Source organism: Bidens hawaiensis, unplaced genomic scaffold (assembly GCF_021521415.1).
Source record: "Bidens hawaiensis isolate Kalapana, Puna unplaced genomic scaffold, B.hawaiensis_p1.1 tig00008947_1, whole genome shotgun sequence".
In the NCBI taxonomy this organism is placed as follows: Eukaryota; Viridiplantae; Streptophyta; class Magnoliopsida; order Asterales; family Asteraceae; genus Bidens; species Bidens hawaiensis.
In genome coordinates this window covers 777,634-804,634 of record NW_027491651.1, presented here as the reverse complement: position 1 = coordinate 804,634, position 27,001 = coordinate 777,634, and the positions used below count along the sequence as shown (strand labels likewise).

Below are 27,001 nucleotides of genomic sequence, written 5' to 3'. Positions count from 1 at the left end.
TCACAAAGAGTTGTATCGTTTCAACTTAAGCGTTGTGATGGTCCCCAACTATAAAAGTAGAGTATTCAATCTGATAATGATACACGTTCTTTAACATAACATGAATATCCGTTCTTGTTTTCTGTTTAAGTTATCTAATTAAAGTACTGAAAGTATCATCGATATATTTCAATTTGAAAGTGATCTTTTCACGATTCATAATGATATCCAGACTCCCACATATTACAAAACCTACATTTTTGTCTCGCATTTATTCCCCTATAAAAAGTGTTATATTTTAAGGTAAGTGTATATATATAATATATACTTCCGTTTAAAACTAGAATGAGAAACAAAATTATTCAAGTTACATACACCGTAATGTATAATGAAGTGCTAGATAGTAAACTAATAAAAATTGGCACTTATTTTTAGATAAAACAAAAAGAGCAACGTCGAAACATTAAAAAAACAAAAAGAATAACAAACCGATGTCGATATACGGAAGTGTCAAGCCAATAAGAATCAGAAACAAGTAACTTGGATAATCCTTGGAATCGTAATTAGACTAAGAAAATAGTAGAACAAATTTTGATGATGTCTATGGCACCGTCTTCCGTTCGATGTTGACCTTATTAACCGTATATTTGTTTTATGAGATTGGCAGTTTTAAATGTTAAAACTTCCAAGACCCAGTAGGTTTATAAATCCAAATAAAGTATAATTAAAATAAAACTGATCCAAGCCCATTGCATAACTCCCAAGCCCATATCTTTACTTAAATTAAAAACAAAACCCCACTAATTATTAAAAGATTAAGAAGCATTAACTATTCACATTTATACTGGTATCCCCTTTCAAACGGTACGAGCACAACTCACCAATCACACACAATCAAAACCATCATTCTAGTCACAACCAAAACATGAAAAAATATCAGCGACAAGTAGTATAATTTTATACACTATAATCAACATTCAGGAAGCGAGTGAGTCGAGGCAAACGGAGAAAAGCTAACAGCAGAATCACTGTGCGCCTGTTGACTTGACGACCAAATATAACTCGACGATGCGTTTCCCGGACTGGGATAATATGATGACACGTGTCGTGAATTCAGAGGCGATAGAGACGGGTATCCCAACGAGTTTGATGAGAGGCCCGGGATCTGTGTGAAGAAGATGCCATGTTTCTAATGTCTAGTGAGCTTTTACATTACACCCCACCCCTGCTGCATCAATATATATACATATATATTATTAATTATTATATTTCTATATCTATGACATCCTTCTTTTACTCTGCCGGATTCCACCTTCTTCTCAATATTATTATTATTATTATTATTATTATTATCAATTTCGAAACACATTAGATCTGAATTCTGATGAGTTGTTTGAGATGAGTTTAATTTCAATTTCAATAATAACATTAGGGTTTGTTGGTGGTTAACTGGTTAATGCTGATGGTAATACTAACTGGGTTACTTCAATGGGCTGTAGACCTTCAAAAGCTGATGATCTGCCATTAGTCATTCGTTGCAGAGAATGAAAGAGGTTGATCAGGTCTGCTGCGGATTACCGGTACGACTTATCGGCTTCGCATTTGGCTTACTTTCATTCTCTTAAAGATATAGGTTATGCACTCTCTAGATTTGTTGATGAACAGCTTGTTATCCCTTCACCACCTCCATCATCTTCCCCTGTACTCACATTGCCTTCAGATCAGGGTAAAACTAAGAATCTTGGCTCGGTTTTTTCGGGCTCGGTTTCGCATATTCATACTATTGATGATGGTGATCATGAATCTGAACCTGGGTCTGACTCAGAATCTGATTTAACCTCATCTTTGCATCATATTCATGTACATGATGATGGTAATGATAATATTAATTATGGTAATGGTAATCCGCAATTGTTTTCGAATGAACCTAGAGGACTGCATGATTTTGAAGGTGTAAACCAGACTAATTGGGGTGATCCATTGCCTTATGTTGTGACTCCATCTGGATTCCAGTTTCAGCCTCCTTGAGTCAGGGTGACCCGTATGTCGTAAACCCGTCTGCGTCGCAGTTTCAACCTCCTTGGGGATGTATCAAGAAGGTTTTAATTCTTACAGTGGTTATGGTGGGAACGAGTATTTGAATACGAATCAGTATGCTTATTATATGAAAAAGTCTGCACTGGTTAGCCATACCGTGATTCAACCAGAGGAAGCAAGGGCCTTTCAAGAAACGAGTGAATGGGTTAACCCAATGCATTATGATCCATACGGGTACGGGTTTTCTTACGATGGTGTGAGTGCAACACCACCTCTTCAGGAACCAAAGAAGCCTAAAAGTCCTCCTCCCAGCCACGGCATCTTATTACTTTAGCTTTTTTGATACTTATGATGATGAATACCGCGGGTATGGATATGGGTATTGATATGGATATGGATATGGGTATGAATCAATGGGTAGTAGTCCGGATTCTAATAAAGTGAGGGAGAGGGAGGGGATTCCTGATTTGGAAGAAGAAACCGAAACTGAGTCTCACGTTGAAGAGGTTGTAAAGACGAAGAAATTTAGTACAAAGAGAAAGAAGAATCTGATGTCAGTTCTTGGACGGAACCTTCTAGTAGTACCGAGGACAGTTTTAGGCGAAAACCGCCACCAAAATGCGAAGGAACTGCAAAGCCAGCACATGTCGAATCCACTTCAAATTCAGTACCATCTGATAATAAAGGAGCACATTCGGCTCACAACACGGAAGTAGATAAAAACAGCTCTGAGACAATCGTGTCAATAAGCACGGAGGAAGGTTATCATGGTAAAAAGGGGGGTCATTTGGATTTGGATGAGTCGACACAAGAGTTAGAATTCTCGATTTTTAGTAGTTTGACAACGTTATCTCCTCACGGTTCACGGGATCTGCATGAAGCAGTTAATGAGATTAAAGACGAATTTGAAGTTTCGTTTAGCTATGGTAAAGAAGTGGCATTGATGCTTGAAGCAGGGAAGTTGCCTTATCAATCAAAGTTTGCACTTCTTAAGGGTAAAGAAATTTAATATAAGTTGTAATCTTTTATCACAGACTACTTATATATGTCACTTTTGCAGTGATCTTATCCAAGATTCTCTATCCAATAGCACCTTCATTGGCATCTTCAGACCATCCAGTGCAATCTGTAAAACTGTCTTCTCGAGTATTAAAATTAGCAGGATCGTATAATCTGGATGCAGTTGAGGATATTCGGCCTATTAATCTTTCTTTTACTTTGGAGAAGCTGTATGTATGGGAGAAGAAGTTATATAAAGAAGTTAAGGTAATACTAGTTCTACATAAAAGCTTATGATGTGTACTTTATAATGACTGTAATATGAAGTTGATACATTAGGTGATTGGTCTGATTTTAGGGTGAAGAGAGGCTAAGGGTGATATATGAGAAGATGTGCAAGAGATTGAATGAATTGGATGCAAAGGGAGCAGAAGCTAGTAAGATTGATGCATTGCAGGCTTTTATAAGAAGATTAAAGACTAAACTTAACGTATCTATCTAAGTGATTGACGCCATATCATGCGAGATACATAAAGTGAGAGACAAAGAACTGCAGCCACAAATCAGCGAGCTGATTTACAGGTATGAATTTATTTTTGTATTAATGCAAATAGTTTATGCTGTTAATATCACATAACAATTATTATTGTGTTCTCTACATGTAAGGCCTCGTTACCGGTACCTCACATTTGGACGTTGGATTTACTCATCAATATAGTTCTAATCATCAGAGTTAATAAAAACATTCGCAGAATATAAAAACTTTCATAAAACATTTCATAACAAACCATAACTTGTCTTAACACAACTTCTCGTCTTTCAAAATAAACAAAACATTAAGCTTAAACGTCTTGAGTCTTCCGATGTCAGCCTCTTATTCAATGCCATGTGTCCCCTGAAGCGAGCTGCCTCATCCTACTAACCTGCGTGCATACTAAAATTCAGTTACGCTGAGTGAGTTCTAGTTAATCACACATAATACAATACACACACTTACCTTCCATTATGCATCCGAAGATACATAATAATTACTTTACTAATTTACTTTCATTTCGTAAATTCATACATACGTTCGTACTTTATTACTTTCATACTATATAAATTACCGTCCTTTTCTATCTCGGATATTATTAGGGTCCGATCCCTTCCATTTCTATCTCAGATATTATTAGGGTCTGGTCCCTCTTTCCTTTGTCTATCTCAGATATTATTAGGGTCTGATCCCTTTCTTTTCTATCTTAGATATTATTAGGGTCTGGTCCCTTTTTACTTCTATCTCAGATATTATTAGTGTTAAGCCACGATTTTTATTCTGAGGATCCTTTATCCCTAACTGTCTTATGGATAGTTTATCCTTGAAATGTATGTCAAGATATAAAGGATCGATGATCCTCGGTATTGTTTGTTTACTAATGATTGCGTTTCGTATGGTGATATGTTAGACAGGTATATCAAGTTTAAGACAAATGTGCATCAATTATCCTCACGGGACATTCTATAGCTGGAACATGGATCTAGGATCCTAATTCAACATAGCTGATTATGGACGAACTCTCTAGAAGATTGAAGCTTAAATATCATCAACGGCTGTATGACTCATTCTTCCACTTATTTCGCTACTGGGTGGCAATTGGCACGTGGTCAAAGGTCGTGGAGCGGCTAGGTGGAAGACTTCCGGATAGATAGGAAATGTTGTTATTGATATTTTCTTATTTAATCGAGTAATGATCGAATAGAAAAGACACTTGTACTCTCACACACACTAGAGCAGATTCAATAATTCTCTCTATACACTAGTTTACATTGTAATATCGATCATATACTTCACAGACACTTGTAACCCCCTTTTATTTATCAATATAATCGACGGTGATAGTTTTCACCGTCCGAGGGTTTTTTGTGCCAGAGACCACGATAATCATATACTCATCGACCAAAGGTTACCTTGTTGATCCTTGAGTGAAGTGACTTGACCAAAGATTAGTTTATTAATCCTTGACCGGCGTCATTTCTTCAAAGATTACCTTGATAAGTTTTGACCGAAGTAAGACTATCTTGGTTAAGGGCTTTTTCCCTTGTGATCAAATCACGGTGTTCATCTCTATTTCGTTCATATAATCGCAGTTATCACTTTAGCACTAAACCTCACATAACATATTTGGATACATTATCCTTAACAGATTTTTGTCCAAAACAATATGGCGCCCACCGTGGGGAAATTGGTGCTATAATCCGAATTATTCCTATCAATTTACAATTTTTCATACCCAACTTGCTATGGCCTCTCAGTCCACCTTTGCATCATCAACTATGCCGTCTTTGGTTTCTCTCTCCTCAAGGAATTTGCCACCGATGCCTCCGCCAATCACGGGAGCACCGAAGGCTGCTACTTCTGGGAGCAAGACGTAAATACCAGTCTTCCAGAGCTCGAGAACAACCGCTGCTACTTCGGCGGTAAACTTTAACAATGATGTTTCATCTATGTTTTCGCAGGTTAAAGCATACATGAAGCAGCAGAACAAGACTAACCAGAGGATCCTTCGTGAGATAGAAGATCTTAGGAAGAATAAGAGGCCAGCAGAAGATCTTACTCCCTTGATCCCTAGGATGCTGTATTTCACTAGTCCAGGATCCATGGCTCAGCTTTCTCAAGGATCTTCACTTTTTCAGTCAGGATCACATATCCTTCAACAAGGGTCCATGGGTCAGCCGGCTCAAGGATCCTCAACGTTTCAGCCAGGATCCTCTATCCTGCAACCAGGATCCATGGGTCAACCGGCTAAAGGATCCTCAATGTTTCAGCCAGGATCATCCATCCTTCAACAAGGGTCCATGGGTCAGCAGGCTCAAGGATCCTCAATCTTTCAGTCAGGATCACATATCCTTCAACAAGGATCTGTGGGTTCTCAGGTTCAAGGGTACTCGGACTCCCAGCAAGGACCGTCTAGCTTCAACCATGGGTCAATGGGTCAACCAATGCAGAGTTCCTCGATGTTCCAAAGGGGATGCTTCCGCCAGAATCTTCTGGGATTCCTTATCAAGGATCCTTCTTTCAAGATCCAGGATCCTTTAGATCCCAACATCAACGTTCTTCCGAAGTCCATGATGGGGATATAATCCCTATGCAGACCATAGCTTCTGGAGGACCCACTTCGATTGCAGACTCCTCTTATCCCAGATACCCGTCCGGAATACTAAACTCCACCCAGCAGAGAGGTAACTGGTACGATCCTATATCTTTAGATACTAACCGTGGTTCGATGCAAGATGCAGGTATCAACCAGGCAATGGCCAAGGAGTTACAAAAACTCAAGGATATGATATCCAGTGTCCCGGGAGTGATACATCCAATTCCTGAGATACGGGAGGGAAGTCACAAATTATCCAGATTCGCTCCGCCCATTTGTGATGCTGAAATCCCGAAGCGGTTCCAAACTCCCAACATGAAGACGTATGATGGGAGCACCGATCCAGAGGAACATGTTGCCCAGTATAGGGAAAGGATGGAAATCAATCCTGTTCCTGAAAGACTCAAGGAGGCTTGCCTTTGTAAAGGATTTGGAGCCACACTAACAGGAGCTGCACAAAAATGGCTGCTAAGTCTCCCCCTTTCTCGGTTACATCTTTCTCTCATTCAGTTAATTTGTTTAACACAAAATTTTCATGTAGTCGGAAATTTGAGAGGTTAACTAGTGATTTATATAATGTTGTTCAACCTAGTGATGAGTCTCTTAGGGATTTCGTGACCAGGTTCGGCAAGGAAGCTCTAGAAATCCCAAACCTTGATATGACTACTGCTGTTGAAGCATTCAAGATGGGAATTCAAAAGAGCTCCCCTTTTTATGATGATTTAGTGATGACTCCGTGCAGGACATTAGACGAAGTCAGAAACAGGGCATTAAGATACATCCAATTAGAGGAAGATAAGAAGATCCAGGATCATCTCGGGGGACAAATGAAACATGAGACTCCCAAAAAGAATAAAGCATCCTGGAATAGGAACAACAATTTGAAGCCGTACGCCATGTCCAACAATCAGAACGTACGGGCAGTTGAAGAGGGAGATGACGATGAAGATTACCCTTGTATCTCCGACTATTGCTTCTCTGTAGATACTCATGGCTTGATCTGTGCCATGAAGAATCTGGGAGAAAAAGCAAGATGGCCCCGAAAAAATGAGAAGGTAGTGGGCTTCAAGGATAAGTCTAAGTGGTGCGCCTTCCACGAAGATTTTGGCCATGCGACAGACGAGTGCATCGGCTTAAGGAAAGAGGTTGGATACCTCCTGAGCAAGGGTCACTTTAAAGAACTCTTGGGAAGGAAGAAATCCAAGATCCAGGATCCTGAAGACCTTCCACAAAAAGCAACACCACCGCCACCGGATGCTCATGTGATCAACTTTGTCTCCAGGGACTACGAATTATTTCGAGATTCCTGTACCATAGAAGAAAGTCCCGTAGAAGAATTCGAGTTGGATGATGAGAGAAGACCGCTCATCCTCACTACTCGGGTGACTGATCAGAGAGTATTTTTCAATTAAAGGATCCAGGATCCTCAACAAAACAAGCCGGATGTGTCAGCAGTTAATTTAATTTTGGGAGGTTCAGACATATGTGGAACTTCTTTCTCTGCAGCAAAAAGATTCGCCAAAGAGATCAAGATGGATAACGGAGATCATCCAATAGTCTCAACCACATTAACAACAGACAAGAGAATCTTCTTCGATGAGGAAGACAAGCTGAACATCCAATATCCTCACCATGACGGTTTGATTATTACATTATTTATCTCTAACCATTATGTACGCAGGATCCTAGTGGACGGGGGCAGCTCGGTCAACATTATCCAACATGATGTACTCAAGAAGATGAGCATCCCGGATTCAGAAATTATTCCTAGAACATCGGTGCTAGTCGGTTTCAGTGGTGAAACCAAGAAAACATTGGGGGACATCAACCTCCCAATTTATATCGAAGGATTAAATTCATATAAAAAATTTTGTGTTTATAGATAACCTTTCCTGTTGCAATGTTATTTTAGGTAGGCCTTGGCTCCATGGAATGAAGGCTGTAGCTTCAACTTATCACCAATGCATCAGGCTACCTACTCTTTGGGGAGTTGTAAAGATAGTGGGTGACCAAGCGGAGGCTAAGAACTATTACTCTTCATCAATGAAGCCAACAGCCAAACCAACTATAGCATAGCAACTACAGCAACATCCTAGGGACGTGATGGAAGCTCGGGAGAAAGACCTTAAAGAAGTATCATTGGACCCCGAAGATCCAGAAATAAAGGTGTTCCTAGGATCCAGTATCCCCAGTAAGATCGAGGAGGATATAATATCCTTCTTAGGACGAAGAAAATCTACCTTTGCCTTCAAGCACTCGGACATGACAGGTATTTCAAAAGAGGTAATCACCCATAAACTCGGCCTAGATTTAACTGTTAAACCCATCCATCAGAAGCAAAGAAAATTCGCTCCTGAGAGGAACAAGATCATACAAGAAGAAGTTGAAAAACTTCTTAACGTCGGTATGATCAGAGAGGTTCAATATCCTAGATGGTTAGCTAATGTGGTCACTGTTTCAAAAAAGAATGGAAAGTGGAGGGTGTGTGTCAATTTTACGGATTTAAACAAGGCATGCCCCAAGAATCCTTTCCCATTACCACATATAGATGCCATGGTGGATGCAACGGCTGGACATGAAATGCTCACCTTTATGGATGCTTCCTCTGGATTCCAACAAATTCAGATGGAACCATCTAATCAAGAGGATACAGCATTCATGACTCCAACCGGCATATATTGTTATACTGCTATGCCGTTCGGACTAAAAAATGCAGGAGCAACGTACCAAAGACTAGTCAACATGATGTTCAAGGACCAATTGGGCAAGACCATGGAGGTATACATAGATGATATGGTGGTGAAGTCGAAGAAAGCAGAGGATCACCTCGGGGACCTTGAGGAAGCATTCAATACCCTTGACCGTTATAACATGAAACTGAATCCATCCAAATGCCACTTTGGTGTTAAGACTGGAAAGTTTCTGGGATATATGGTTACAAAGAGAGGAATTGAAGCAAGCCCGGAGCAGATCGAAGCCATTATAAATCTCAAGTCTCCTGCAAATGCCAAAAATGTCCAGAGACTCACCGGAAGAATAGCAGCCTTGAATAGATTCATCTCAAGATCCTCCGAGAAGTGCAAAGGCTTCTACGATATCCTTAGAAAGAATAAGAAGTTTGAGTGGACGGAGAAGCATGAAGCTGGGCTTGCAGCCTTAAAGGATTACTTATCCTCAGCTCCAGCTCTAATAAAGCCCGTGGATGGAGAATCCTTGTATCTATATCTTGCTGTCTCAGGAAACACAATGAGTGCCGTCTTGGTAAAGGATCACGAAGGTGAACAACATCCTGTTTACTATGTAAGTAAAAGTCTTCTAGATACGGAAGCCAGGTATTCACATCTATAAAAATTAATTCTTGCACTTATTATGGCTTCTACTAAATTGAGACATTATTTTGAAACTCATCCTATTATCTTGAGAACTAATTATCCTGTAAAGAATGTTCTTAGAAAACCAGAGTTGTCAGGTAGAATGGCTAAGTGGGCTGTAAAATTAAGTGCATATGATATCCAATACGAGCCAAGAACAGCAATCAAGTCTCAAGCACTAGCGGATTTTGTGGCTGATTTCACTAGTGATCTACAAAAAGAAGCTGACTTGGAAGTCCACCAACTGGAAAAGACCAAGGATCCTTGGATACTCTTCACAGATGGAGCATCCAACGTAAGAGGAACAGGATTAGGGATCCTACTGAAATCGCCACATGGGGACATATTACCCCAATCCATAGCTTGTGAGTTCCAGGAAACAAACAATGAAGCAGAGTACGAGGCTTTAATCATAGGTTTGCAATTAGCCAAAAGCATGAGGATCAGGTATCTTCAAGTTTATGTAGATTCCTTATTAATAACTAACCACTTTAATGGCTCGTATGCTGTTAAAGGTGAGAAACTAATGAAATATTTAGATGTTGTGAAGGAATTATCAAAATCCTTCGAGATATTTAGTATTACACAGGTACCGAGGGAAGAGAACGCTGGGGCAGACGCCTTAGCAAACTTAGTCTCATCTCTAAAGATTCCTGAGGATTTGAAAATCCCAATAATCCACATTCTCGCGCCAGCAATAGGAGAACAGGAAGTTGGGGAAATAACAAAAGATAAAGAAATCTTGCTCTAGGATCCTTTATCCTCAAACAATAAAGAATCATGGATCCATCCTATCAAGAACTGTATTCAGACCGGAGAAATTCCAGCCATAGAAAATCCCAAGTCTTTCAAGCTCAAGGTATCCTAATATATTTTATTAGATAATATGGTATATAGAAAATCTCTTGCAGGTCCATATCTGAGATGCATCGAGGATCCTGAGATCCAAGAAGTACTGAAGGATTTTCACGAAGGAGATTGCGGCAATCACACAGGTGGAAGAGCGTTATTTTCAGGATACTCAGAACTGGATACTTCTGGCCCACAATGAAGAAGGATGCAGTGGAGTATTCAAAGAAGTGTGATGCTTGCCAAAGACACGCGAACATCCTTCATCAACCAGTGGAACCTCTATATCCTATATCCTCCTCATGGCCTTTTATGAAATGGGGTATGGATATTGTAGGCAAGCTACCAAAAGCACCAGGTGGAAAGGTCTTTATGATTGCTATGACTGACTACTTCTCTAAATGGATTGAGGCAGAATCATTTGTACAAGTCTGAGAAAGGGAAGTAATATCTTTTATTAAACGAAATATTATAACTAGATTTGGTATTCCCGCTGAAATTGTTTGTGACATTGGTTCCCAGTTTATCAGGAAAAGAACCACTAACTTTTGTGACAGTTGGGGCATCAAAATGATTACTTCCACTCCAGTTCACCCTCAAGCTAATGGTCAAGCAGAGTCTAGCAACAAGATCATCATCAACAATCTAAAGAAGAAGCTAGGATCGAAGAAGGGAAAATGGGCTGAAGAACTTCCTTTTATTCTTTGGGCAGACAGGACTACACCCAAAAATGCAACAGGACAAACACCCTTCTCTTTGGTGTTTGGATCAGAAGCTGTTATTCCTACAGAAATGGTGGTTCCTACAGCAAGAACAAGCATCCGTGATCCTGAAGCCAATGAAGAAATCCTTCTTGAAGACTTGGATACTATAGAAGAACTCAGAGACCTAGCAAGAATCAGAATGGCAGCTTATCAACAAAGGGTAGCTGGGGCATATAACAAAAATATCAGAATTAGAAGGTTTCAAGAATGAGATCTAGTATTGTGGAAAGTCTTCCAAAACACAACAAATCCGGCTGATGGGAAACTAGTGCCCAAATGGAAAGGACCTTATCAAATTGAGTCGCAAGCAGGAAATGGGGCATATCATTTGCTCACAATGGAAGGCAACAGGTTACCAAGAGCTTGGAATGCCATTCACCTCAAGAAATATTTTTTCTAATTAGGATCCGCTATCCTGAGAGGATATATTATCTAGAAAAAGGATCAAGGATCCTTAAAGCGGTAACATCTTTCTGATCTATTATTCTATCTGAATTATTATTATTAATTTAAGGATAATGTATTCTTAACATTTTATCTTTTCCAAGTTTTGAGTAACCATGCAGGATTGTAACAAGTCATTTGATGTTCAAGAGGTTGGCCACCTCTCTGTTGCATTTAAGGTACTTTACTATTTCCCTTGGCCTTGCCCACGTTTGGATATGATCCCAGATGGTCATATCCCCTAAGGTTTAAAGGTTTTTACCTTTCTCACGATCGCCAGTTGCGCACGCTATCCAACGTATAGTTCGGGGCAGCGGGACCAGTACACGCTTAGTGGCTGACAATTTCGTTGTCTCCGGCTATATGAAGGATCCTACAAATTATGATAGACGTACCATACCTCCGGTTTATAACGTTTTCACGTTATCTCACGTTTGGGCTAAATCCCGGTTCGGGCAAGACCCCATTTAACATCCGTATCTTTGGGCCCGTCCCCAGTTTGGGCTTGTCTCTAGTTTGTTGGGCTTGTCCCCAGATACACGGGCTTGTCCCCAGATTACACGGGCTTGTCCCCAGTTGCACGGGCTTGTCCCCAGAATATTTGTTGGGCTTGTCCCCAGTTTAACGGGTTTGACCCCAATTAATAACATGAATTATTTGCAACAAATTTTCTAAGTTCTTACTGAAAATCAAGAAACTAAGGATCCCGGATCCTAAAGCTACACTTGTGAGGAACATTAAGAGTTCAATACCTCTAGTAACTTAGGTCTATATAGACCTTCTGGTATGATCTTTATTGATTAACTTAAGTTTGATATTTATTATAACTTTGGATATTCCGGTTAGAAAGGCTAATCTTTTAAAAATAGTTATTTGATTACTGAAGTCTTTAGCTAATTTCCGGATACTTTATCCTAAAATCTTCCTTATATAAATTTTATTGATTAATTAAGGATATTCTATTTTAAAGATCTTATATCCTAAAAATCTATTATTCAAGATTATTTACCAAACTGTCAACAATGCTAAACTTATATGCAACGAGATTTTGAAAATAAATAACAGGTAGATAGTCAAAAGATTTATATATTGATTAAAATAAGCCACAAGGACTTATCCAAAATTCTTAAAAACAGGGGAAACAAAGGCTTCATCCCCACAAACAGAGGATCCCTCCACCTTTGTCACCCCCGCAAACTGTCTTAAGGATCATAGATCATTTATCCAAAATACTATTGTTTATTACAGACCATAGAAATTGTTCATAAAAACATCAACACCAAATAAAAAAGTGGGATCGGGCCTTGTCTTTAATATCCTTCATCGCCCACTCAAGATGCATCTTCAACCGCAACATCACCTTCCCCCTTGCCAGCTTCAACCGCCTCCTTAACGCCACTGGTCCCATCCTCGATGTTCTCGACCATTTCTTCTTCATCCTCACCACCAAGATCATCAAGAGCGGCCTTCCACTTCTCCACATCCCAGGCCGACTTGTCGAAAGCAGGATCACCGGCCTCCTTCACCATCTTGATCCGCGCCTGGAATACCGACCTGGCAGCCCACACTTTAGCTTCATCAGTCGCTTGCTCCACTGCCTCTTGACGCTGGGTTTCGGCTAAGGATAGCTGATCCTCCAGTTGCTTCTTCTCCTTGGAAAGTTGGGACATCGACTTGTCCTTAGCAACCGCAGCTTTCTCTAACCCAGACATTTTCTCGCTCATCTGGAGGATGGTCTTTTCATAATGGTCCCTCATAGCAATCACATCCTACCAACAAAGTTCATGTCAAAATCGGGATGATATTGGATCCTGAATCGCTAAAGGAGAAAATATGGTACACTTACAGAGCAGACAATGTCACAGTGAGTCTCGGGTTCAGAGGATCTTTTTCTCTTAAAAGCTGCTGATTTGGCCCTGGTCGTGGCGGTCTTGGGCTCGAAGCTAGTGCCAGCCTTTGAAGTCTCCTTCTTGACAACAGGAGAAGTGACCATACAGTCAATGTCATCAAGGGAGAATTTGAGAGCGGACTTTCCAGACTTCTTGGTGCCTGTAGAAGGGAAATCAATAGATAAGTATTCTATTTTATTTTACTTACTTTAAAATGATTAACTTACTTGACATGTTTGAACTTGAGGAGATATCGCAAAAACCTTCAACAAACAGAGCTTGAAAGGTCCTGACCTCAGTATCCAGTGCAAGGTACCATTTTGCCTTTTCTTCTGTTCCAGGTAGCTTACTCAATGAAGCGAAGTTCTCAACTGCAGACAACAGAAAAGAATAAGTCTTAAAACTGAAGAATAAAGGATCCTAATATTCCTTAAGGATCCAGGATCCTACCCTTCGTGACCCACGTGGAAGGAAGATCAGTCCCCCCGGTATCGAGTCGCGTTTAAGGATCCTACCCTTCGTGACCCACGTGGAAGGAATATCAGTCCCCCCGGTATCGAGTCGCGTTTAACGAAGAAAAATTGGTTCCTCCACACGAAATCGTTTAGCGTGGCTTTTAAGATCGGATGAGGCTGTCGGGGCTTAGATTTGAAGATAAAACGGTCAGAACCGAAGGTAGTGAGGGTATACAAATATGACAACTCCGGAAGGCCAAAAACGATTTTTTCCTCCTTGATGATTCTCTCGATAGTGCTGAGAACCCTCCAGATCATCGGCATAGCTTGTATGTAAGATATGCCGGTAGAATCAAAAAAACTTTGGGTAAAAGGTGGAAAAGGGTATTTATAGCCTATAAGAAAGGGAGTTTCCGGAAAGCAGACCCATACCTTAGAGTAAGTATTGCATCTAATGCTGGATTCATAGGGTTGGAACATAGTTTCTGGAGGAAATAATGTATGAAAACTGTCAACCTCGGGATCCGTGAGCTTACAAATTTCAGAAGATGGATTGGAAAGCAAACCTTGGGGTTCCATTTCGACCAATTCGGAACCACCGGATGAATGTTCGGAAGGTTTAGAAGGGGCCGGAGAAGAAGAAGAAGCGGCGGACATGATTAAAGAAAATAGTAAGCAAGGGCTAGAAGAATACCAGATGCGTCGGATGAAGGTGTATATAATCAAAGATATAGGGCGGCATATATAGACGGTTATAATTAACCTTGGGGGTTAAATGGTAAATTTTCTGGCAAAACCGTCCCATCATGCAGTTTTCACAGTGATTTTGAATTTCAAAATGACAGTTGTGCTCCACTGTCACCCGCCATTTTGGGGGCAATTGTTATGCCACAATTTTTATACTGAGGATCCTTTATCCCTAACTGTCTTATGGATAGTTTATCCTTGAAATGTATGTCAAGATATAAAGGATCGATGATCCTCGGTATTGTTTGTTTACTAATGATTGCGTTTAGGATGGTGATATGTTAGACAGGTATATCAAGTTTAAGACAAATGTGCATCAATTATCCTCAAGGGAAATTCTATAGCTGGAACATGGATCTAGGATCCTAATTCAACATAGCTGATTATGGACGAACTCTCTAGAAGATTGAAGCTTAAATATCATCAATGGCTGTGTGACTCGTTATTCCGCTTATTTCGCTACTGGGTGGCAATTGGCACGTGGTCAAAGGTCGTGGAGCGGCTAGGTGGAAGACTTCCGGATAGATAGGAAATGTTGTTATTGATATTTTCTTATTTAATCGAGTAATGATCGAATAGAAAAGACACTTGTACTCTCACACACACTAGAGCAGATTCAATAATTCTCTCTATACACTAGTTTACATTGTAATATCGATCATATACTTCACAGACACTTGTAACCCCCTTTTATTTATCAATATAATCGACGGTGATAGTTTTCACCGTCCGAGGGTTTTTTGTGCCAGAGACCACGATAATCATATACTCATCGACCAAAGGTTACCTTGTTGATCCTTGAGTGAAGTGACTTGACCAAAGATTAGTTTATTAATCCTTGACCGGCGTCATTTCTTCAAAGATTACCTCGATAAGTTTTGACCGAAGTAAGACTATCTTGGTTAAGGGCTTTTTCCCTTGTGATCAAATCACGGTGTTCATCTCTATTTCGTTCATATAATCGCTGTTATCACTTTAGCACTAAACCTCACATAACAGATTTAGATACATTATCCTTAACAGATTTTTGTCCAAAACAATTAGGGTCTGGTCCCTTCTTCTCTATCTCAGATATTATTAGGGTCTGGTCCCTCTTTCTGTATCTTCGTACATACTGTCTTTACATACCCAAATCATACATACTTTCTTTAATCATTCATACATATTCATATAATGTACATATATCTATCATACACATTCATCTATCATAAACATACCTCCCTTGTTGGCACGTGCAATATCCGAAGATCATTCACGTACCGACAAGCTTTCATTCACATTTAAGATATACGTACATAACATATAAACCACATAAGGCATACACTTACCAATTAAGGTAAGTGTATTAACTATCACATCGAGTATGCACACAGCCCCGAAACACATAACAAGCAAATGGGGCTAGAAACTCACCTGGATCCTGTTGCGTTCACCGTTAATTGTTATCCCCTTCTTTAATTGTGCACGGCTAACTGTTAAATATATATATTTGTTAATTAACCATATAATTATTTAAGTTGGTATTTTAGCCAACCAACAATTTTCTAAACTGGGCTTGTTTACTTTAGATGGGTTATGGGCTTAACATTCACATGGGCTTAGTTAGGTCAGGCCCAAACGGAAACTGGGTCAGCCGAGAACTCTTGGCAGAGAACCCTGTTTGGCCGAGAACCTTGTTCTTGACCGAGAACTCACTGGCCGAGAACCTTGGTGACCGAAAACCCAAGTCACCGAGAACCATTGTTGACCGAGAGCTCCCGTTAACCAAGAACCCATTTTGACCGGGTTCTCGTGTTTGACCGAGAACCATAAGGTTTGACCAAGGGTTCTCAAATTTAGCCGAAAACCCCCAGCTCAGCTCAGTTTTCTTTCTTATGTTCCCACCTTGCCCAATTAACTTGTTCAATGGTTCAAATCCTGAACTTTTAACCCTTTATTATTATCATTCATAACCGTTTTACACTCATTACTATCACGGCTTCAAAATCTATCCCGTTTTAGGCATAAATCTAGACCTCTATATCTTTAAAACGTTATAAGCTAGATCTAGGGTTTATCTATGAGCCATATATTGCCATAGGTCTATTAAGTTCATTATAATCATCAAGTTTGCATTTTTAAGAAGCATTTAGACCCGACCTACTCTAGGGTTAAGTTTCATAGCAAACCGTTCATAAAAACGTAACCTTTAAGGTTAAAGAACATACCTTTAGGTGTTTCTAAGGTCACGGCTAGCTTGGTACGTGATCGAGGACTTGTTAGCTCACTTGTATGATCAAGGATCCTATGTTTTGATGCTTGGTCTTGGGTTCGGATGGTGGCCGGCGGCTAGGGAGGGAATGTTTGGCTTAAGTGTGTGCTTTAAGGTGTAAAATGGATAAGATGGATGGAAATGGAAAGATTTAGGGTTTAAGGGGTATTTATACTCCCTTAAGCCCATGCACCTAAGGCCCATCTTTCCTTTTTGGTCCATGATTAATTCTATTTAATTAGCCTACTTATCTTTCCCTTTTTACCATTTTACTATTTATTTATTAACTCAACTAAAGTTTTCCGTCATAATGAGTCAATATTCATTATTATTATTATTCGAAATTTTGGGATGTTACAAGTCTTCCCTCCTTAAAGAGGTTTCGTCCCCGAAACCTAACTATTACTTAAACAGACTAGGGTAAAACTTGCGCATCTCTTCCTCGACTTCCCAAGTGGCATCCGATCCCATGTGGTGCTTCCATATCACCTTCACTAAGGGTATAACCTTGTGGCGAAGCTGCTTCTCCTTGCGATCAACAATTTCTATTGGTTGCTCGATGAGTTCAGCTGCTCATCAACCTCGATGTCCATCAATGGCACGTGAGACGTGTCATCAGCTAGACACTTCCTTAGATGAGAAACATGGAAGGTTGAATGAATTCCTTCTAACTCATCGGGTAAATCTAGTTTGTAAGCTACTTCACCCACACGATCTAAAATCGCAAACGGTCCGATGTACCTTGGACTCAACTTTCCTCTTTTCCTAAAATGGATAATCCCCTTCCAAGGCGAGACCTTGAGCATCACATTGTCACCAACGTTAAACTCAATCGGTCGCCGCCGCTTATCGGCATACGACTTCTGTATGTCTTGAGTGGCTTTCATTCTTGCTTTGATTTGATCAAACTTAGATGAGGTTTCTTGAACAACCTCTAGGCTTCCCATCTCCTTCTGACCAATCTCCCCCCAACACACCGGGGTTCTACACCGTCTACCGTAGAGCATCTCGAATGGTGGCATACCAATACTTGAATGGTAACTGTTGTTATAGGAGAACTCTGCTAGATGTAGGTGATCATCCCAACTTCCACCAAAGTCTAAAACACAAGCACGTAGCATATCCTCAAGGGGTCTGGATCGTCCTTTCAGACTGTTCATCTGTTTGTGGATGATATGCCGTACTGATGTTCAACCTCGTCCCCATGGCTTCATGAAATTTCTTCCAGAACCTCGAAGTGAATCGAGTATCTCTATCAGACACAATCGACAGTGGCACTCCATGCTTAGATACAACCTCTCTGATGAACAAACTTGCTAACGTTTCTGACGAGATGGCCTCTCGTATAGGTAGAAAGTGAGCACTTTTGGTCAAACGGTCCACTATCACCCAAATGGTATCATAATGCTTAGCTGTACGAGGTAGCTTAGTTATGAAATCCATGGTGATGTGTTCCCATTTCCATTCAGGTATCTCAAGCGGTTGCATCTTCCCATAAGGCTTCTGATGTTCAGCTTTGACTTGTAAACAAGTTAGGCACTTACCAACATAATCCACCATGTCGTTTTTCATTCCTGGCCACCAGTAATCTCTTTTCAAATCTTGGTACATCTTAGTGGTTCCTGGGTGGATTGAATACCTTGACTTGTGAGCTTCATCTAAGATTCGACCTCTGAGATCTCCATGGCATGGAATCCACATACGGTCAAACCTAGTCTTAACACCATGAGTGTTTTCCATCAATTCGTCTTGCTGACAAAATCCTTTCTTTCTTCACTAACCCTTCATCTACCAGCACCTCTGATTGCACTTTGATTTCTTCAAATAGACTTGAGTTCATAATCAGCTGGTATGACTTCACTGTTGCAAGGACTTCCTCATTCTTACGGCTTAGCGCCGGCGGCCACATTAGCTTTACCAGGATAGTATTTAATGTCGCAGTCTTAATCCTTTATCAACTCCAGCCATCTTCTCTGCCTCATATTCAATTCTTTCTGCTCGAAGAAGTACTTTAAGCTCTTATGATCTGTGTAAATAGTACACTTAGTACCGTACAGATAATGTCTCCATATCTTAAGGGCATGCACTACTGCTGCTAGCTTTAGGTCATGCGTCAGATAGGTACTCTCATGGACTTTAAACTGTCTAGACATGTAAGCTATCACCTTTCCTCGTTGCATCAACACGCAACCTAACCCACGATGCGATGCGAAGCATCAGTACAAACAACCAAATCCTCATCACCATCGGGTAAAGCAAGGATTGGAGCTTGTGTGAGTCTCTTCTTTAACTCCTGAAAAGCCTCTTCCTGAAACTTACCTCAACTGAATACTATCGACTTTCGGGTCATACCAGTCAACGGTGCGGCTATCTTGGAGAAACCTTCGATGAATCTCCTATAGTAGCCAGCTAACCCTAGGAAGCTTCGTATATCAGTCGGATTCTGTGGAGTCTTCCAATTCATTATAGCCTCAATCTTAGCTGGGTCCACGTTAATCCCTTCAAGACTGATCACGTGACCTAAAAATTGCACTTCTCGCAACCAGAACGCGCATTTCGAAAACTTAGCATACAACTTTTCTTTCTTCAGAGTCTCCAATACCTCTCTCAGATGCCCAGCATGATCAGTCTCGCTCTTTGAATAAATTAATATGTCATCAATAAAGACGATTACCGATTTATCCAACATAGGCCGACACACCATATTCATCATGTCCATAAATGCTGCGGGAGCATTCGTTAGACCGAATAACATTACGAGGAACTCGTAGTGTCCATACCACGTTCGAAACGCTGTTTTAGGGATGTCTGCCTCTTTCACTTTTAGCTGATGGTAGCCTGATCTGAGATCTATTCGTGAGAACCAACTTGAACCTTGCAATTGGTCAAACAGATCACCAATCCTTGGTAAAGGATATCTATTATTCACCGTAAGCTTGTTCAACTCTCGATAATCTATGCACATTCTCATGCTTCCATCTTTCTTCTTCACGAACAGTACTGGTGCGCCCCACGGGGAAACACTTGGTCTAATAAAACCCTTATTGAGGAGTTCTTGAAGTTGGGACATCAATTCTTTCATCTCGGACGGTGCTAGACGGTAAGGCGTTTTTGCGATGGGTTGGGCTCCTGGTACTAAATCTATCTGGAATTCTATCTCTCGCTCCGGCGGCAACCCCGGAAGATCCTCCGGGAACACTTCTGGGTAGTCGCGCACAATAGGAACATCTTTCATTTCTTTTGTCTCGGCCGTAGCGTTGACAACATACGCCAGGTAGGCACCACACCCTCGCCTTAACAAACCCTCGGCTTTTATCATCGAAATGATATTAAGCCCAGAACTTTCCTTATCACCATAAACCGTCACCTCACTACCATCCAAAGACTTTAACCTTATTATCCTACTCTTACATACTATCTGAGCTTCAAACTCAGATAACCAATCCATTCCCAAAACTACATCGAACTCTCCTAAGGTCATAACATACAAGGTAACAGGGAACTCATGTCCCTCTAACTCTATCTTACAGTCCTTAACCATTTTCATTATTTTAACCGAGGTGTCACTAGCGGTTTCTACTATAAAAGTTTCAGACACTCGGCAACATTTCATTTTAGCCAATTTACTAAATGGCGTAGCTACGAAACTCCTATTCACACCCGAATCAAATAATACTGAAGCGGAAATACCGTTTACTAAAAACGTACCAGTGACGACATTCGGAATCTGCTTGGCTTGTTCCTTAGTCAGCATGTAGGCTCTAGTTCTTGGCCTAGATTGATCGGCATCCTTCTTCCCACTACCTCTAGCTTCACCCTCGGTGCATTCTCTAGCAAAATGGACCGTCTTACCGCACTTATAACATGCGGATTTGGCGGTACAATCTGGGGCATAATGTCCCACTTTTCCACACTTATAACAGGCATTCGAACCTAGCATGCACTCTCCTCCATGAGTCTTACCACACTTATGACACACATCAGATCCTTTACCCCATTTGCACTCACCACCGTGCATGTTACCACACGTCTTGCACGGTCTCTTCTCCCACACTTTTTGCTTATTTTCCTTGGAGTTCCACAACTGAGTACCGGGTCGTTTGACACTGACCCACTTCTTATCTTTCTTCTCTTCTTCCACCACAATATCATCCGCAGCCAGGTCTGCATAAACCATCTCTGCGAGATCGACAGCAGAGTCAAAGGTAGCAGGTTTACTTGTCCTGACTAGCGTGCGGACTTTCTGTGGCAATCCCCTCACATAACACTTGATCCTCTTAGCCTCAGTGTTAACCATACCGGGTACCAACCTAGACATTCGGTTGAACTCGGTGATATACTCATGACGTGTCATCGTTCCGGCTTTCAGGTTCAGAAACTTCATCTCCGCCCTTTCAACCTCGGCGTCAGCACAGAACCTCCTCATCACTAACTCCTTCAGATCCTCCCACTTCATGGCCTTAATCTCATCCCAAGTCTTCCTCTGCTCCACACTTTCCCACCAATACATGGCCTCATCACCGAATGACTAAATGGCATAACCCACAGCTTGGTCGGGACGGCACTCGCTAATGCGGATAATTTTATCCATGGCGGTTATCCACTGAAGGGTAGCGATTGCGTCTCCCAAACCAGTCAGCTTCAGCGGGTCACAACCCTTAAAGGACTTATAGTTGCAACCACCTTTGCCTCTCTTCCTCTTATCAACTTTCACAGACCTTACCACACTCGAAGCCCCCCCTCTCTCCTTCATCATCTTTCCTACCACCTCCTCCCGCTCCTTCAGCTGTTCTTTCACGGACCCCCGCAGACCCCTCTGGGTTCAAGTTCTTCACTGCAGTGGCTACAGCTTGTACAATAGCTGCTTGGATTAAGGGATCAAGTTGGACTCCTTCGTTGTTCTCAGGGTTTCTTCCAGCTGCGCTTCCTTCAGCTCCGGTGTTGGAAGCTGTTTCTACCGAAGGTCGTTGGACACGACGAGGCCTGCCACGACGTCCCGTGCGGCCTCCTGCTCCAACAACTGCCCTAGATCCAGCCATCGTATTCTGGAAAGGGAAAACACAAACGTCATCACTCAAGGAACTATTTAGTACAAGGATAGTAAGGCTAACATGTAATAACAATGGCCAGCTGTGATTAGCTGATCACGTTACTTTCCGTGTCCTATACACTTCCCCTTATGAGTGTATTTGTGCTGGTTCTACTTAAACAGTTAGTCAATCAAAGCAATTAATAAATCCTATCACTAACGTTCACATATCATTCCTTTAGCAATTAAACTAACATTAACACCTATTAACCATACCCTTTACCTTTACTGAGCTTGCTTGAGTGACACATGGTATTCTTGAACTGACATCTTCTTTCTTTTCTTACTTAAATCCCATTATCTGTTCGAGTCTAAGCATTTAGGATGCTTAAATCTCTCGAACTTTACTCTGATACCAACTTGTAAGCCCCGTTACCGGTACCTCACATTTGGACGTTGGATTTACTCAACAACATAGTTCTAATCATCAGAGTTAATAAAAACATTCGCGGAATATAAAAACTTTCATAAAACATTTCATAACAAACCATAACTTGTCTTAAAACAACTTCTCGTCTTTCAAAATAAACAAAACATTAAGCTTAAACGTCTTGAGTCTTCCGATGCCAGCTTCTTATTCAATGCCACGTGTCCCCTCAAGCGAGCTACCTCATCCTACTCACCTACGTGCATACTAAAAGTCAGCTACGCTGAGTGAGTTCTAGTTAATCACACATAATACAATACATACACTTACATTCCATTATGCATCCGAAGATACATAATAATTACTTTACTAATTTACTTTCATTTCGTAAATTCATACATACGTTCGTACTTTATTAATTTCATACTATATAAATTACCGTCCTTTTCTATCTCGGATATTATTAGGGTCTGATCCCTTCCATATCCATTTCAGATATTATTAGGGTCTGGTCCCTCTTTCCTTTGTCTATCTCAGATATTATTAGGGTCTGATACCTTTCTTGTCTATCTCAGATATTATTAGGGTCTGGTCCCTTTTTTCTCTATCTCAGATATTATATGGTCTGTTCCCTCTTTCTTCATCTTCGTACATACTGTCTTTACATACCCATATCATACATACTTTCTTTAATCATTCATACATATTCATATAATGTACATATATCTATCATACACATTCATCTATCATAAACATACCTCCCTTGTTGGCACGTGCAATATCCGAAGATCGTTCACATACCGACAAGCTTTCATTCACATTTAAGATATACGTACATAACATATAAACCACATAAGGCATACACTTACCAATTAAGGTAAGTGTATTAACTATCACATCGAGTATGCACACTGCCAAGAAAACATAACAAGGAAATGGGGCTAGAAACTCACCTGGATCCTATTGCGTTCACCGTTAATTGTTATCCCCTTCTTTACACACATTAGAAAAAGAAACGACACTATGTTACATGTCATGCTTCTTATGTGCATGTTTTGATCTCTTGTGACTCAACCCCTTCTTCGCAAAGCTCGACGTCCTAATAACCCGCACATCATCATGTTAATATGTTTTCTCTTCGTGGAATGAACCGAATCATCAACGCCTACATGCACGCGGTGTGTCCTAGCCCGTAAGGACCTTCTCTTGTGGTCTCCTGACCACGATCTCCGTCTCTTCCTGTAACGTTCCCTATGATAAGAAACACTCGCATTCGTATCTGAATCTTCCTCATATATTTGACTATTCATGTTTGCCAGTTCAATGTCTCTCTTGCGTTGTTTGCGCCTCTCGTGGATGGCAGTCACCTTTGCGTTGAAGCCATTCACTGGACCGAACAGACAACGACATCCACCTTGCCAACATGAGAAAACCATCCTTATAAAAGCCCAGAGCATCTTGAAACTTGATATAAAAACAAGGTGAAGTATCTTCACTTTGTATAACAAAAAAACCACTAGCAGAACTGCAATATATCATGTTGGACATTAGTTAGCTAACAAAAGATATGTTAGTATGCATCCATAAATAATATTGTAATTTTGGGGCAAACTTACCAATGGTAAGCAATAATGTGACAGCAACAAATTTCAGTACATGTGCGACGCAGAAATATTCTATGTAACATAAAATATCCCATGTTGCACCACACAATTTGCTGATCAAAGAGCAGAAATAATGAATCATTTCAAGTATTCAACTAAATTTAAAATGAAAGATGGTATGTAACAAGCTATTTAATGTTTTATCAAGAGAAAATGACCAAAATGCCCGTTTGAACGCTCAAAGCCAAGAAAATATCATTTGACCATCTTATTCCCAAATTGTCCATCCCTATATCTCATCGAATCGACTCAGACAAGATTTTCAACCAACCAGATTCTGCCACTTGTCCGTCAAACGCCAAAAAAATCCAGTTGGTTTTTTTTGACACGTGGCAGAATCTTGTTAGTTAAAAATCTTGTTGGCTAATGATTTAAAAGTGTGCATGTCGAGATGATATATGGGAAAAAGCTGGTCAAATGGGCATTTTGGTGATTATTATTATTATTATTATTATTATTATTATTATTATTATTATTATCAAACACATGGTATTTGTATGGTAGGCTAAGGCATACTCACTCGCAATCCTTGCCGGTAATAAAATTAAATGGAACACCAGTGAAATGTAATATCGATTGTAATGGATTGCCCATCGTCTTTTTAACTTGCAAAATTCAGTAGAAAAAATGACCAACCTGTACAAAACAAAACACAACAACTAGATTCATGATCTAATTAGAACCAACAAATCATATGTATCATAACTGTCTGCAACAATAGTTTCAAATCTAATGTAAGTGAAAGTGAAAGTGATAGTGAAAGTGAATGAACCGTTATTTCGTATTTAGCTTTTGGCGGTTATTAGAACACAAATAATAATAATCAAAACCATAATTGGTTATTTATTTACAACAGATTTTACTTCTTATATATATATATATTATATATACTAGGATTGTTATCCGCGCATTGCGACGGGATATTATATATGGTTAGAAATATCAAATCTATCATTTTTATTTAGCTATTACATTTAAATATTGATTACATGACATTGTACAATTACACATTTGACATAGAAAAGTTACATTTGAAATTCGGACAACAATTGTTCCATTATTTATATACATGTTACATGTATATTTATGTATATTTCTAAAGTAGTCAGTTTGTTGGTTGGATAAGAAGAGACATATGTACAATAGAAGAAGACGTGTCATCCCTATCCCTATTTTCTTTTTTTTTACGCGCATGATAAGCAATCATTATTTGTTCTCTTTCAACATCCAAAGGGTTGTTGATCTTTTATACTTCACTAAAATATTCATCCAAAAATTAATAAATCTAAAACATATAATTAACAATAAGTCTACACAATATTAAATATATATACCGATAATAACTTCTACAAATTGTTTTTAAGGCATTAGGTATGTATAGATGGCATCAGAATGTTCAAATTTTGAGTTTTTGGAATTAAAAACACAGTGGCCAAAGTTTATGTCTATGATATTAAAGCTCAATTTGCACTGTGATGGTTATATTTGGGGTTTTATGAATCGAAAAAATTTGCAAAACTAACCATACAAATTATGAAATTCCCATGACCATGATATGATTTTCAATAAATTTTAGGATAATTTGAACATTGTTGTAAAATAATCTCAAATTCCATACCTATATAAAACCCTACCCTACCATAGATCAATTGCAAAAACGTTGAATATTTTCATAAAGCATATGACGATACTAAATCCTTTATGAATGTATCTATTTCTATTTTACATAACATCATAGAATATTGATAATTTGAAAATAGAATTGTCGCACCTGTTTGAACGTGAGAGGCATAGAGTATGAAGATATAACCCCCAAAGATTGTAAAGAAATAAATTATAAAAACTGTCGGTTTTATATCTTAATTATATTATGCGGGTCATTAATAAATTGGGTCGATAAAAATTAAAGGATAAATAATGGGACATATGATATATGAGTATATGACGCGGATAGTAGATACAAATTACAATTATTTTTTTAGTCAAAATGATATAAAATATGACGGTGGCAGGGGTAAAAGAAATAATACGTTTTTTTAATATCAAGGGGGTAGACAAAATTAAATCATAAATAATGGGGCATATGATATACAAACAATTTTGCTTTTCATAATCAAAAGGTTATGATATACGACGGTGGAAGTGGTAAAATTTAATAAAGGGTGGGAATATAGGAAGACAACCAATTCTAAATGTAGTATAGATAATATACCTATTACCAATGGCGGAACCAGGATTTTTTGCCACTTGGGTCCCAATTTTTTCGGTTTACAAAATTTTTCGGGTCGTTCGGTATTCGGGTCGGCTCGAGGTGAGGAACATAATAAAACACGGAAATATGGTGTCATCATAAACGAGTAAGTAGAGAGAATCTAAATTAAACTTTTAACTCATTTTTATTCATATCCGAAAAACATAAAAAAAAACTATATATATGGTCTTACATTCATGACCAAAACATGAAAAAATAACTTTAACACAAATAAATAATTAATTATAACATACATACACAAGATAAATAATAAAATAATATGCAAAACTCATGTTGTCATTATATATGTTGTAAGGTGATAATGACTATATGAGAGAAACTAAAGAAAAACACAAATATGCTAACTAAATAACTAATATTGACTAGGATATAAAAAACACAAAAAACAAAAACATAGTATGGTGAGTCTTGAACCTGCAACCTCTCAAAGAAAAAGTAAGAGACTTTCCACTAGACCAGTTCAGTTTTAATAGTATGGGTTCCAAGTATTAATTTTTATGGGTCCTTAAAAAATTTAATATACCCCCTCTAAGTAATTTAAAAAAATCACTGGCGTCCCGGGACCCCGATCAGATGTACGTGGGTCCTCCCCTGCCTATTACATTTAGAATTGGATGCAACTTCACAGCTTTCATTTTATTATTCCTATTTTTGTAAAGTTTATATTATATGTTCGGAAAAAAAATTAGAAACGAT

At 39.5% G+C, this 27,001-nt stretch overlaps 1 pseudogene; it reads left to right on the top strand.

Moving 5' to 3' along the window:
- The first annotated feature begins 1,467 nt into the window (after positions 1-1,467).
- Positions 1,468-5,424, top strand: LOC143530545 (uncharacterized; annotated as a pseudogene).
- Positions 5,425-27,001: the final 21,577 nt, after the last annotated feature.